The sequence below is a fragment of the Mobula hypostoma genome, chromosome 29 (assembly GCF_963921235.1).
Source record: "Mobula hypostoma chromosome 29, sMobHyp1.1, whole genome shotgun sequence".
Classification (NCBI taxonomy): domain Eukaryota; kingdom Metazoa; phylum Chordata; class Chondrichthyes; order Myliobatiformes; family Myliobatidae; genus Mobula; species Mobula hypostoma.
The window spans coordinates 19,835,227-19,850,792 of record NC_086125.1 but is presented as its reverse complement, the minus strand read 5'-3'; positions in this window follow the sequence as shown (position 1 = coordinate 19,850,792).

Below are 15,566 nucleotides of genomic sequence, written 5' to 3'. Positions count from 1 at the left end.
CAACCTTTCTCTGTAACTGAGTTTCTCAAGTCCCGGCAACATCCTTGTAAACCTTCTCCTACTGGATTATGTGACTGTGGTAGTCCAGAGACAGTCCAGCATGTTTTGCTGAGCTGTAATCGACACAAAATTGAAAGAAGCATGTTGTTCAAGAGGCTATCTGGCTTAAATTTATTTTGGTTTTCTATTAAATCTTTGTTTGGCCATCAAGAGAATCAACATCTGATGAAGAGTCTATTATTCAGTTTATACGTGAGACTAGGTTGTATTCGAGAATTTGAGTTCCTTGAAGTTCTGTAATTAATTATACATCCTGCGGAGGGCTGTAATACGCCTAGAGCGTCTAAACAGCTGGAAATAGAAGAAGGAGAGAGAGGGAACAAGGAGAAGAGGAGGAAGAGAGATAGAGGGTAGAGGAGGAAAATAATGATGGAATGAGGAGAAGAGGGTGAAATTGCAGGAGAGAGGACAATACTGAAATAAGAATCAGGAGCAGAAGTAGGCTCCCCAGCCTCTCAGAATGTCTGCCATTCAATAAAATCACCACATAACCTCTGCAGTCTGGTCCAGAATCTACTCTCTCTGCCTTAAACAACATATTGAAAGACTCTTTGTTTCCTGCCCTTGGGTGAAGAGAATTCCAAACACCACTGATCCTGGGAAATAACTTCACTTCATCTGTTCCGACTAGGTGAGCCATCGTTTTAAACAGTGATTTCTAGTTCTCGATTTCCTGGAAAAGGAAATGTCCTCTGGGCTTCCACCCGAGATCTTGTATGTTTCAGTCTAGCCACCTATTATACTAATGGATTGAAATACAGAGGAGTTCATCCATTGTACACTGTGGTGGCTGTAAATGAACAAAATCAGTGCAGATAATGGACTGCCTTCATTGCCTTCCTACATGAAATAGTGTCATAATGCAACAATATATTACATGGCATCCTGTGTAGTCACTTGCTCAAGTTCAGATGTGTCATCTTCATCACTTCCTCATCTTCAGATCAGAATCAGCTTTATTATCACCAGCACGTGTCGTGAAATTTGTAACTTAGCAGTAGCAGTACAATGCGATATATGATAATATAAAAAAGGGATATTAAATAGATAAAAAATAGTGCAACGCAGAAATAATATATATTTAAAAAGTGAAGTACTGTTCATGGGTTCAATGTCCATTCAAAATCGGGTGGCAGAGGGGAAGAAGCTGTTCCTGAATCACTGAGTGTCTTCTTCCTGATGGCACTGCCTACGTGGAACTGACGCAACTGTTCGGCAAGTCTTCTGTCCCAATTCAGCGACATGGTTTCCCAAATAAACAAAGGGAATCCTGGCTATTTTCCCGATTAGTTTTTATTCTTTGTCCCAAATAAGCGGCTGCCCCAATTAACCGATGAACGGGAATTGTTCAAGTTCCCTGAGAGCCTGAGCAATTGAACCTCGGCTGAGAGGAGAGCTAAAGCTGTTAAATATAAAATAAAGGGAGAGAGTTAACTTTCTGAAGCATAACTCCCACAGGGACATAAAATGGACAGTGATAATCAGAAAATAAGCTGGTCCATAATGGTAAAAAAAAAACCCTCCTCAAATTAGATAATCTTGACCAATGATAATTAACTCTTTCCAGTGGCAGGTATCCATATCTAGTGACAGAAAATCCTGTCCATGGTATATAACCCTGTCCAGTGGCCAGTGTCCCTGTCCAGTGTTAGAAAGCCTGTCCTGTGGCAGATAGCCCTGCCCATGGTAAATAGCCTTGTCCAGTGGCAGATAATGCTGTCTGTGATAGGTAATCCTACCCAGTGGCAGATAGCACTTTCCAGTGGCAGATAGCCTGTCCAGTGGTGGATAGCCTGTCCAGTGGCAGATAGCCTGTCCAGTGGTGGATAGCCTGTCCAGTGGCAGATAGCACTTTCCAGTGGCAGATAGCCTGTCCAGTGGCAGATAGCCTGTCCAGTGGTGGATAACACTCAGCAATTTTGAGACCAGAATGTAATTACATTTGGATGAAGCTAAATGCCTGGAACCAGACACTGGTCACACAGTCATAGTGATTTAATATGTTAGTCGGTTTAGCAGTGAATTATCTCTCTGCCCTTATAAATTAGGCATCTGATCTTTCTGCAGACCAGATTTGTATATGGAAGTTATTTGCATCCACACTCAAACATGAAAGGGCAAAAATCTGAATCTGTAGGATTCAGACTCTGTAATAGGCAGAGTTCGGAGCTGACGCTGGAGGAATCGATATGGCTCACTGTACTGTGTGAGGGCGAGGTACTTCTGCGCCAGGTGCACTGAGCTGCAGCTCAGAAAAGCAAGTATTATGGAACTGGAGCCGCAGCTCAAGGGCTTTTAACTCATGCAGGAGAATGAAGAGGTGACAGACGGGAGTTACAGGCAGGTAGTCACCCCTAGGTTGCAGGAGACAGGTAATTAGGTGACTGTCAGGAGAAAGAATGAAACAGCACAGCCAGTGCAAAGTACACCTGTGGCAACTCCCCTCAATAAGAAGTACACATCTTTAGGTACTATTGAGGGGGACAATCTACTGGGGGGAAACACAGTGACCTGGTCTCTGGCACTGAGCCTGGTGCTGTGGCTCAGAACAGCAGAAGGATGAGGAGGACTGCAGTGTTGACAGGAGACGACGTTCTGTGAGCGCAATAGAGACACCTGAATGGTATGTTGCCAGGATCAGGGATGTCCCGGGTCGTGTCCATGGCATTCTCAAGAACTGGTGCAGGGGGTAGGGGTTCAGATTTATGGATCATTGGGAAGGTATGGCCTTTACAAAAAAAGGACGGGTTACGCCTGAACCAATGAGGGTCCAATATCCTTGCGGGCCGGTTGGCTAGAGTTGCTCGGGTGGGTTTAAACTAATTCGGCCGGGGGATGGGAGCCAGACTGATGGAGCTGTGGATGAGGTAGTTGGGTTACAAACAGAAGCAGCGTGTAGGGAGAATCCTAGTAATGAGAGGCTGAAGATAGAGCAAAATTGCAGCCAACAGGATGAGTTTCAACGTAATAGGCAGGCAAACTCAAAAAAAAGGTGAGTACAGGACTAAGGGTGCTGTATTTGAATGGACGCAGTTTATGGAATAAGGTAGATAAACTTGTAGCACAGTTACAGAACGGCAAGTATGATGTTATGGGCATCACTGAATCACAGCTCAAAGAAGATTATAACCGGGAGCTTAATGTCCAAAGATACACATTGTATCGAAAGGACAGGCAGGAAGGCAGAGGGCGTGGCATGGCTCCATTGATAAAAAATGAAATTAAAACATTAGAAAGCGATAACATAGGGTAGGAACGTGTTGAATTGTTGTGAATAGACCTAAGGAACTGCAAGAGTAAAAAGACAGTGATGGGAGTTATATACAGACTCCCAAACAGTGGTAAGGATGTGGTCTACAAGTTACATTGGGAGGTAGAAAATGCATGCTAAAAGGGAAATGTTACAATAGTCATGGGGGACTTCAATATGCAGGTAGATTGGGAAAATCAAGTTGGTGCTGGATTCCAAAAGGGATAATTTCTAGAACGCCTACGAGATGGCTTTTTAGAGCAGCTCATGGTTGAGCCCACTAGGGGATCAGCTATTCTGGATTGGGTGTCGTCCACTGAACCAGAACTGGTTAGAGAATTTAAGGTAAGAGAATCGTTAGCAGCACGTGATCGTAGTATGGTTGATTTCATCCTGAAATTTGAGAAGGAGAAGCTAAAGTTAGATGTATCAGTATTACAGTGGAATAAAGGAAATTACAGGGGCATGAGAGGGAGTTGGCCAGAATTGATTGGGAAAGAATACTGGCAGGGATGGCAACAGAGCAGCAATGGCTGGAATTTCTGGAAGCAATCCGGAAGGCACGGGATATATACATTCCAAAGAGGAAGAAGTATGCCAAAGGCAAGATGACTTAATTACGGATAATAAGGGAAGAGAGGGCATATAATAGAGCAAAAATTAGTGGGAAGTTAGGGGATTGGGAATACCAACGGAAGGCAACTAAAAAGGTCATTAAGAAGGTAAAGATGGAATATGAAAGTAAGCTAACTAGTAATACTGAAGAGGATTCCAAAGCTTTTTTCAGATACATAAAGTGTAAAAGAGAGGTGAGAGTGGATATTGGACAGCTGAAAAACAATGCTGGAGAGGTAGTAATGGGGACAACCAAATGGTAGACAAACTGACTAAGTATTTTGCATCAGTCTTCATTATGAAAGTCACTAGCAGTATGAAGGACATTCCAGGTGTCAGGGGTCATGAAGTGTGTGAAGTTAGCATAACTAGAGAGAAGGTTCTTGGGAAACTGACAGGTCTGAAGGTAGACAAGTCACCTGGAGCAGATAAAGTACACCGTAGGGTTCTGAAAGAAGTAGCTGAAGAGATTGTGGAGGCTTAAACAATGATCTTTCAAGAATCACTAGATTCTGGAATGGTTCCAGAAGATTGGAAAATTGCAAATGTCACTCCTCTCTTCAAGAAGGGAGAGAGGCAGAAGAAAGGACACTATAGGACAGTTAGTCTGACCTCAGTGGTTGGGAAGATGTTGGGAGTCAATTATTAAGGATGAGGTCTCTGTGTATTTGGAGGCACCTGATAAAATAGGCCGCAGTTAGCATAGTCTCCTGAAGGGAGGACAAGCCTGTTGGAATTCTTTGAAGAAATACCAGCCAAAGAAGAATCGGTTGTTGTGTACTTGGATTTTCCGAAGGCCTTTGGCAAGGTGCTGCACATGAGGGTGCTTTGACCCCATGGTATTACATAGAAACATAGAAAATCTACAGCACAACACAGGCCCTTTGGCCCACAAAGCTGTGCCGAACATGTCCTTACCTTAGAATTACCTAGGCTTACCCATAGCCCTCTATTTTTCTAAGCTCCATGCATCCATCTAGGAGTATCTTAAAAGACCGTATCATTTCCACCTCCACCACTGCCACTGGAAAGATTACAGGAAAGATTCTCGCATGGATTCTCACATAGCTGATTGGCAGGAGGCAAAGAGTTGGAATAAAGGGAGTGTTTTCTGCTTGGCTGCCGGTGACTAGTGGTGTTCCACAGGGATCTGTGATGGGACCGATTCTTTTTACTTTATATATCAATAATTTGAATGATGGAATTGATGGCTCTTGCAAAGTTTGCAGACGATATGGAGATAGGTGGAGGTGCAAATAGTTTTGAGAAAATAGGGAAGCTACAGAAGGACTTAGACAGATTAGGAGAATGGGCAAAGAAGCGGCAAATGGAACACAGTGTTGGGAAGTGTATGGTCGTGGCCTTTGATAGAAGAAATGAAAGGTTGACTATTTGCTAAATAGAGAGAAAATTTAAAAATCTGAGGTGTAAACATATGTGGGGGTACTTGTGCAGGATTCCTTGAAGGTTAATTTGCATGGTGAGTCTGGTGAGGAAAGCGAATGCTATGTTAGTATTCATTTCAAGAAGGCTAGAATATAAAGGCAATGATGTAATGTTGAGACTTTATAAAATACTGGCGAGGCCTCCCTTGGAGTATTGTGGGCAGTTTTGGGCCCCTTATCTTAAAAAGGATGTGCTGAAACTGGAGAGAGTTCAAAGGTGGTTCACAGAAATGATTCCAGGATTGAATGGGTTGTCATATAAAGAGTGTTTGATGGCTCTGGGTCTCTATTCAGCAGAATTCAGAAGAATGGGGGTGACCTAATTGAAATGTATTGAGTGGTGAAAGATCTTGATAGAGTGGATGTGGAAAGGATGTTTCCTATGGTGGGAGTGTCTAAGACCAGGGGACACAGCCTCAAAATAAAGGGTGTCTTTTCAGAATGAAGATGAAGAGGAATCTGCTGTTGAATCTGTGGAATTCTTTGCCACAGACAGCTGTTGAGGCCAAGTCTTTTGTGTATATTTAAGGCTGAGGTGGATAGATTCTTGATTGGTCAGAGGATGAAGGGATACAAGGGGAAGGCAGGAGATTGGGTTCAGAGGGAAAAATGGATCAGCCATGATAAAATGGCAGAGCAGGCACGATGGGCCAAAATGGCCTCATTCTGGCTCCTATATCTTATGGTCTTATGGATTAGAAATGCATTGTAAGGGAATAATAGGCCAGATAGTTATGGTAGAAATTAGTACTTCTTTTCACTCAGGGAGATGTAAATCTTCAGAATTCTCAGTCCTTTGTGCATCTTCAAGGTTGCAATCATTAGGTTTTTAAATGTGAAGGGAGTTTAAGGATGAGACAGGAAGGCTATGCAACCCTGATCTCATTTAGTAACACAGCAGGCAGTACAAGTAATGGTGTCGTGGTTGTTTAGTCAAGCACTTACACAGCAGGTGTGAGATGCTGCGTTTTACTTTGCAAAATGCTCTCAGACTCTGTATACTGGTTTTGAGTTATTATTGCCACATTGTGCAGATCACCTTGGGATCAACGTCAGGGCTTTCAGCCAGCTTCATGCAGATGATGCCGATCAGGCGTTCAAAAGCCTGCTTCAAGTTAATGTTTTCCTTTGCACTTGCCTCAAAAAAATGTCAAAACCTGCTAAAAAAAAACCTACCTCCCACCAACTCACTGACACATGTCCCGTGGCTCAGACAAAGAGCTGCAATTTTATCAAGAGTTTGGAGCAGTTGACTTCTTTGTAGAGAACTTTTTCCAATGTCCTTTGTAAACTTGAGTTCATCCAAAACCCTGCTTCCCATTTGCTACTTCACACCAAATCCCATCACTCTTTTCCTCATCAACCTTCCAGAGCAGTGTTCTGCTGTAATAATTCTGTGGCTGACGAAGAATTGTGATTCTCTTCTTCAATTCCCTCTCAAGCAACACACAAAAGTGCTAAAGGAACGATGGAGGGAAATGGGCGGTTGATGTTTTGGGTCGAGATCCTTCATCTGCTCAGGAAAGGAAGAATGGAGATGGCCAGTATAAAAATAGACAGGGAAGGGATGGAGCGAGAGCAAGCTGGTGATAGGTGGATTCAAGGTGAGGGGGGTTATAGGCAGATGAGGTAGGGGATGTTGGCTACCAATTCTCTCCACAGATGCTGCCTGATCTGCTAAGTTCTTCCAGTGCCTTTGCATGTTGCTCTGGTTTTCCACCATCTACAGTCCTGGTTGCATCTTCACCCATCCTCTGGTGGCTGGATGAAAGAGTATGATAGGCCGCTGAACTGTGGGTCTTAATTATTTTATTTAGAGATACAGCTTGGATCAGGCCCTTCTGGTGCAATAGTCTGCACCACCAGCAACCCACCTATTTAACCATAGCCTAATCGTAGGACAATTTACAATGAGCAATTTACCTATTAACCGGTACGTTTTTAGACTGTGGGAGGAAATCAGAGCTCCCTGAAGAAACCCACATGGTTCACAGGGAGAACGTACAGACTCCTCACAGACGGTGCCAGAATTGAACTCTGAACTCTGAGACCCTGAGCTGTTATAGCATCATGCTAGCCGCTATGATACCGTGGCGTCAACGATAGGCGTACCTTCTTCTTCACTCCACTGAACGGAATGGTGCCTTTATGGTAGGTACACTTTAATCTCACTTCTCTCCGTTCCATCGCCCGCAACTCAAATTAAGCTGCCAAAACCCTAAGCTCTAGGTTTCCCTTGTATTATCCCTTAAAAGGGATATTACATATTGTTTTAAATAGCAAAACTCTCTAATATACCTGGTTGTATTTTGAGTTTGTGGCTTTTTATCTCTGAAGGAGGAGGAGTACTTATCTTAAAGCAGTTTTCCAGGGTCCAGTTTCCCGAATTCCTCAGTTGCAACCCCCACCATGTTTGACCTAATAACTGTAGAATTCAAACAGCTGTTAAGTTATTGAGCATGTAGGTTCTTGATGACTAAGGGCATCAAAGGGTTTGGGGAGAATGGGGTCAGAGAAAAACATAAATCCACCATGATAGAATGGTGGAGCAGTCACGATGGGCTGAATGGCCGAGTTCTGCTCAAATGCCTTATGGACTACGGGCTGACCCTGAGGCTGCAACGTCAGCGCAAGTCACAGACTCATAAATCACTATGGCACAGAATAAATGTGCTTTGGCCCATCCAGTCCGTGCTGAAGTTACTCAGCCTGGTCCCACCAACCTGCACCTGGACTATAGTCCTCCGTAACCCGCCCACCCACGTACGTATCCAACCCTGAATGTTGCAAGTGAACCCATAACCATCACGTCCAGTGGCAGCTTGTTCCACACTCTTGCAACCCTCTGAGTGAATAAGTTTTCCATCAGTTCTCCTTAAATAGTTCACCTTTCACCTTAACCTATGACCTCTAGTTCTACTTATACTCAACCTCAGAGGAAAAGGCCTGCTTGCATTTACCCTATTTACACTCCTCGTTATTTTATATACCTCTATCAAATTTCCTCTCAGTCTCCTGTGCTCCAGGGAATAAAGTCCGAACAAATTCAACCTTTCCCTCAAACTCAGTCCTGCTAACACCCTTGTAAATTTTCTTTGTAGCCTTCCGATCTTATTGGTACCTTTCCTGTAGGCAGGTGACCAGAACTCCTCACAGCTCTCCTGATTTGGCTTCACCGATGTTTTCGACAACATCACCATAGCATTCTGCTCTGATACTCAATACTCTGATTTATGGAAACCAATGTGCCAAGGTCAGCACACGGCCGCCTGATGGGAACATCTCACTGTCCTCTCTGGCTCACGCCCCGTCACCCACACACCCCTCACCCCAGCTCCCCCTTTCCCCCTACCCTCCACACAATGGACAGCTCCAACACCTCCCAGACCTTTCACGTCAAGCTCCACTCGCAGACTCTGGTGGTCCGCGTTGCAAAAATGCTTCTCACTGCTGAAGAGGGTGTAGTCTGCTGAAAAGCTCTCCATGCCCCTCGATTTCATGGTGGCGATATGCAAGAATAGATTCCCACTTGGACTTCTGGAGGAAGGGGCAGCATGCCGACATCAGCCTCAGAGCCTGGTAGAGTCGGAGAGGGAGGTTCTGGTGTTGAACGTCAATGGCAGTGAAGTTGGACTCTTCAAGCAGATGGCCGTGAGGAAGCTAGGGACACCAGTCTCCATTAATCGATCGAGATATATTCTCCAGCATCGGGCAATAGAGGGGAGAAAGACTTGGCCCTGTAAAAGAGCTGGAAGTTAAGAATAACGATCATGAGGAAGGGGGCAAAGTTGACTGAGAAGAAGCAAAAAGGTCCTGGTCTACAGTGCTCTCGGTCTATGGTGGGACCAAGGATGTTGCAAAAGGCAGGGATGAAAACCCAGGAAGGGTTGTACAGTCTCTCCAACAGGGTACTTCCCTGTGCCTCATTCTGCATGTACCTGCATGCTCGGTATCTCTTAGATCACAAGACCCGAAAAGACAGGAGCAGAATTAGACCATTCGGCCCATCGAGTCTGCTCTACCATTCGATCATGACAGATTTATTATCCCTCTCAACCCCATTCCCCTGCCCCTCTTACCGCGGGGCCGCCACGGTGGCGTTATGGTTTGTAATTCCAAAACATTAAACTAATCAAAATAAATACAAGTGAGTTCTGGAATAACGTATTTAAATCCGTGTTTACTTTAAGCCAGATGTGCACGTATCACGTGGTAGCATCATGACGTATGCAATTCATTTATTTTTACATCTAACCGGTAATGAATTATTTGAACAAGAATAGAAACATAGAAAACCTACAGCGCAATACAGGCCCTTCGGCCCACAAAGCTTAATCATACAATATATTTACAATATTACTCAAATACTACTGTACTAAATACACAACACACCTCCCTGCTCAGCTATAAACTCCAATCAATATAGAATGCATCTCAACTATAAACACAGTATACTAGATAATACAACTACTACAGACATCCCACCCTGCAAAAACTGATTTCAGGGAGGTAGCACCATCAGTTTGCTGGAGACTCCCGGGAGAGGTGGGATGTCTGCAATAGAGTAGCTCCTTAGCAACTGGCCAGCTAGTTTAAATAACGTTAACTATGTTAATGAATGAATGACACCTGTTAATCTCACCTCAACATGTCTTTTACAGTCTTAACCCACCATGGGCAATAGAAAAGTCACTGTTGCAAACAGTGCAGTGAGCAACACTGTCATTATTTTTTACTCTTATTAGGCAGAGGTACACTTTAGTGTAGTCTGGGCTGACGTACGTTTTACATTTTCTTTTTTTTGGAACTCTCTGCCATGGCGCGCTCTCGCACTCTCTCTCTCTCTGGCGCACTTTCTCTCTCGCGCTCTCTCTCTCGCGCTCTCGCTTGCTTGCTTTCTCTCTTGCTTGCTTACTCTCGCGCTCTGTCTCGCTCTCTCGCGCTCTCTCTCTCACTCTCAAAAAAATTGATTTCTGGGGTATTGTATATAATTTGCGGGCATCAGGGAGCCACTATTCATATGCAGGAGACTCCCGGAACTTCCGGGAGAGGTGTGATGTGTGCTACTATCCACAGCATAGTAAATTTTAAATTGTCCCATTCAGGCTTGAAGATTCGCTGTGGAGGCTTTCTTAGTCCTGTGGGATAATGTCTTTCCTGACAAAGGGATCGCTGTTTGACAGGTGAGAACTGTGGCTGTAAACAATCTCAGGTACTGAGGTCTACTTTGAGGTTGTAGGAGTTAACTCTGGGACTGCAGGAAGTGGCCTGACCACTCTGGAAACGTTTTCTCTCTAACAATTGCTTTCACTCTCCTCAGCCAGTTGATGTGCTGTCTCCAAATGACATCAGGTGCAATCTCCACTGTGTTGGAGAGTGGTCCATTTCTGAGCTTGATCTATGCAAATACTCGGTTTTGATCAGCTCTCTAGTCCCTCATCAGAACTGCTTGTCCAAGAGTGAAACATCGAACCTCCTTGTCTGAGCTGTTTGTCCCGCATACTCCTTCTGAGACCGGGACTGAGGAGATTCGAGTGTGGTCGGCCCAGGGACAGCATAGCCGGTGAGTTGTTGGTTACGGAGTGTGTGATATGCAAGGAGCAAATTGGTGAGCTTCTGGTTCAGTGAATTGAACTGACTTCATTTCTTACCTCCTTCACATACGTGAGGAGTAAAAATGTTTACGTTACTTTTATGTTAGTGTGTGTTCTAACATTTCTTGCAGTCCGTTCTTTAGACTCCGGACAAACCTTTCCCTCAAGCCATTTGTAGCTGGGTGGTACGAATGGTGCAGATGAAATAAGTCTTATTCCATTAACTTCAGGAAAGACTTTTCAGTCGTTCCGCCACCAGCTGTGGACCATTGTCTCCGACTAAGTGTTCTGGAACACCAGTCCTTGCGAAGAGGCTTCTCAACACATCGACAATGTGCGAAGCTGTAGTGGAGGCCATTGGGAACACTTCTGCCTAATTTGTTGCTGCATCCACTCCTATGCAGAAATTTGCGTCCATGAATGGTCCGGCGAAATCCAGACGAGTCCTCTGCCAGGATAATGCAGGCCACTCCCACTGCTCGGAGACGCTGCTCTGGGCATCTACTGCAAGTATTTTTTAAAACTTGATTGTCTTTCCTTTTGCAAAGAAAACGAGCTGCTCTGAAGAAATAAAAATGTGCTGCACTTTTTTAAAAACCTCTACCATTTTCGCTGGGCTTGTTAAAAACACGAACGTTTCACTGTGTTTCAACAGGTTCGTTTTAAAAATACCTTGTCACCACTGTTATGTTTTGTAATTTAAAAAAACATTAAACTAATTGAAATAAACCAAGTAAGTCTGGAATATCATATCTAACTTTGTGTTTGCTTTAAATGAGACGCGGATGTATCAGGTGGCAGATAGCGTCATGATGTATGCAATTCACTTATTTTTGTAGATAACTGTAATGAATTATTTAAGCACAGAAGAATTTTAATCAGACAATGTATTTACCATATTACTCAAATATTGCTGAAATATCAAATTCACAACAGGTAGCATTGCAGTTAGTGTGATGCGATTACAGCTCTGGGTCGTCAGAGCTCGGAATTCGGAGTTAAATTCTGATGTCATCTGTACCTTCTCCCCGTGGACTGTGGGGTTTTCTCCGGGTGCTCCGGTTTTCTCCCACAGTCCAAAGACGTACCGGTTAGTAGGTTAATTGGTCATTGTAAACTGTCCCGTGATTAGACTAGGGTTAAATCAGAGGTGCAGCTGAAACGAGAGTTCCACGCCGTATCTCAATAAATAAATAAATAATCAAGAACCTTTCAACTTCCATTTTAAAAATACCCAATTGTTTGGCCTCCACAGATTCACAAACCTCTGGCTAAAGAAATTCCTCCTCATCTCTGTTCAAAATGGATGTCCTTGGAATCTGAGGCCTTGCTTTCTGGTCCTGGACTCTCGATAACCACGTCCACTCTACTTCGGCCTTTCAATATTCGGTACGTTTCAATGAGATTCGTCTTCGTTTTTCTAAACTCCAGTGAGCACAGGTACAGAGGCACCAAATGCATTTCATACGTTAACCCTCTCATTCATGGGATCATTTTTGTGAATCTCCTCTGGACCATCTGAGGTGTTACTTTAAAAACATTATAAACCCTTAGGTTACTCTACAGTCCTGTAATCCATTCTCTCCAATCCAGGGCTATAAATGTTTGGAATCTGGCAACACAAAGAAAGTTAATCAGCAAGGAAAGAAAGAAAAAAACCAGGCTGTACCTTTTAATTAGAACATTGTTATGGAGAAATACATTCTAGTGAAATAAGCCTTCAGCATCTTGCAAAGATGTGTTTTTGGGAACCATCTGGAGGGTTTGTAGCTACTTATCACTGTACCATGGACCCAGATCCAAGCTGGACATTTTCCAATGGTTTCCCGAAAAGAACTGGGTATGATATTTAGTTGTTTTCAGCATTGTAAATGTAAAAGATTAAATAATTGTCCACAGTTTATATGTTAATCCTAATGAGCCATGTTTTATCAGCCATTCACACACATTACTGCCACTTCCCTGGATACCATCGTGAGTAGGTGGACTAGGGGAAAGGTATTTGAATGGAACCTCCGTCTTCCGTTCTCTCTAACAGGAACTACATCATTGTTGCCCAATAATTTGATGTAATTCTACAAAACGTTAGTTATACAAAATATAACCCAAACTAATGCCTCTAACATTAATGAGTTAATTCTGAAGAAAAGTATTACTTAACCTGCAATAAATCCTTTAGTGACCCTTCGTGATCCTATCAATATATACTCAGTAGGCATGTGGCAAAGTGGTTAAGGCATTTGACTAGCGATCTGAAGGTCGTGAGTTCGAGCCCCAGCCGAGGCAGTGTGTTGTGTCCTTGAGCAAGGCAGTTAATCACACAGACGACACTGGTGCCAAGCTGTATGGGTCCTAGTGCCCTTCCCTTGGACAACATCGGTGTCGTAGAGAGGGGAGACTTGCAGCATGGGCAACTGCTGGTCTTCCATACAACCTTGCCCAGGCCTGCGCCCTGGAGAGTGAAGACTTTCCAGGCGCAGATCCATGGTCCCACAAGACTAACGGATGCCTTTACTAATATACTCGGTAGTCACTTTATTAGGTCTCTCTGTGGAAATAAGATGGCCACTGAGGTATGTTCCTAAGCCTCTGCTGCTGTAGCCCATCCATAAGTTATATGATCAGAATTAGGCCATTTGGCCCATTGAATCTGCTCTGCCAATCAATCATTGCTGACCCTTCATTCAGCTCCACTCCCCTGCCTTCTCCTGTACCTTTGGATACTGTATCCAGTCAAGAACCTATCAAGCTCTGCCTTAAATACAGACAATGACCTGGTCTCCACAGGTGCCTGTGGTAATAAATTCCATAAGTTCACCACCCTCTGGCTGAAGAAGTTTCCTCGCCTCTCTGCTTTACATGGACACCCCTCTATCCTGAGGCTGTGTCCTCTTTTCCTAGACTCCCCCACCTTGGGAAACATCCTTTCCACATCTACTCTGTCTAAGCCTTTCTACTTTCGAAAGGTGTCAAAGAGATCCCCCCTCATCCTTCTAAATTCCAGCAAGTACAGACCCAGAGCCATCAAACGTTCCTCGTATGATAACCCTTTCATTCCCGGAATCATCCTTGTGAACTTCCTCTAAACCCTCTCCAATGCCAGCACATCTTTTCTTAGATGAGGGGCCCAAAACTGTTCACAATACTCAAGGTGAGGCCTCACCAGTGCCTTATAAAGCCTCAGCAACTCATCCCTGCTCTTGTATTCTTGACCTCTTGAAATGAATGTCAACATCACATTTGTCTTCCTCACCACCGGCTCAACCTGCAAATTAACCTTTAGGGTGTTCTGCACAAGGACTCCAAAGTCCTTTTGCATCTTAGATTTTTGGATTTTCTCCCTGTTTAGAAAATAGACTGCACACTTATTTCTACTACCAAAGTGCTTGACCATGCATTTTCCAACATTGTATTTCATTTGCCACTCTCTTGCCCATTCTCCTAATCTAAGTCCTTCTGCTGCCTACCTGTTTCCTCAACACTACCTACCCCTCCAGCGGACTTTGTATCATCTGTAAACTTGGCAACAAAGCCAGCTATTTCACCTAAATCATTGATATACAGCATAAAAGGAAGCGGTTCCAACAGTGACCCCTGCGAACACCACTAGTCACTGGCAGCCAATCAGAAAGGGTTTTATTTCCACTTGCCGCCTCCTACCAATCAGCCAATGCTCTAAACATGCCAGTAACTTTCCTGTAATACCATTGGCTCTTAACTTGGTAAGCAGCCTCATGTGTGGCACCTCGTCAAAGGCCTTCTGAAAATCCAAATATACAACATCCACTGCATCCCCTTTATTTATCCTACTTGTAATCTTCTCAAAGAATTCCAACATGTTCAGCAGGCAGGATTTTTCCCTACTGACTTTGATCTATCCTGTCCTGTGTCAACAAGTACTCCATAACCTGATCCTTAACAAATGACCCTAACATCTTCCCAACCACTGAGGTCAGGCTAACTGGTCTATAATTTCCTTTCTGCTGCCTTCCTCCTTTCTTAAAGAGTGGAGTAACATTTGCAATTTTCCAGTCCTCCAGCACCATGCTGGAGTCCAATGATTTTTGAAAGATCATTACGAATGCTTCCACAATCTTCACTGCTACCTCTTTCAGAACTCTAGGGTGCAGTTCATCTGGTCTGGGTGACTTATGTACCTTTAGGTCTTTCAGCTTTTTGAGCACCTTCTCCCTTGTAATAGTAACTGCACCCACTTCTCTTCCCCCACACCCTTCAACGCTTGGCACACTGCTAGTGTCTTGCACAGTGAAGACTGATGCAGAATACTCATTTAGTTCATCTGCCATCTCCTTCTCCCCCATTATTTCTTCATCTTCATTTTCTAGCAGTCCTATATCCACTCCCATCTTTCTTTTATTTTTTACATACTTGTAAAAGCTTTTACTATCTACTTTGATATTGTTTGCTACCTTGCTTTCGTACTTCACCTTTTCCCTCCTAATGATTCCTTTAGTGGCTCTCTGTAGGGTTTTAAAAGCTTCCCAATCATCTGTCTTCCCGTTAATTTTTACTTTGTTGTATTCCCTCTCTTTTGCTTTTACATTCGCTTTGACTTCCCTTGTCAGCCACGGTTGTACTATT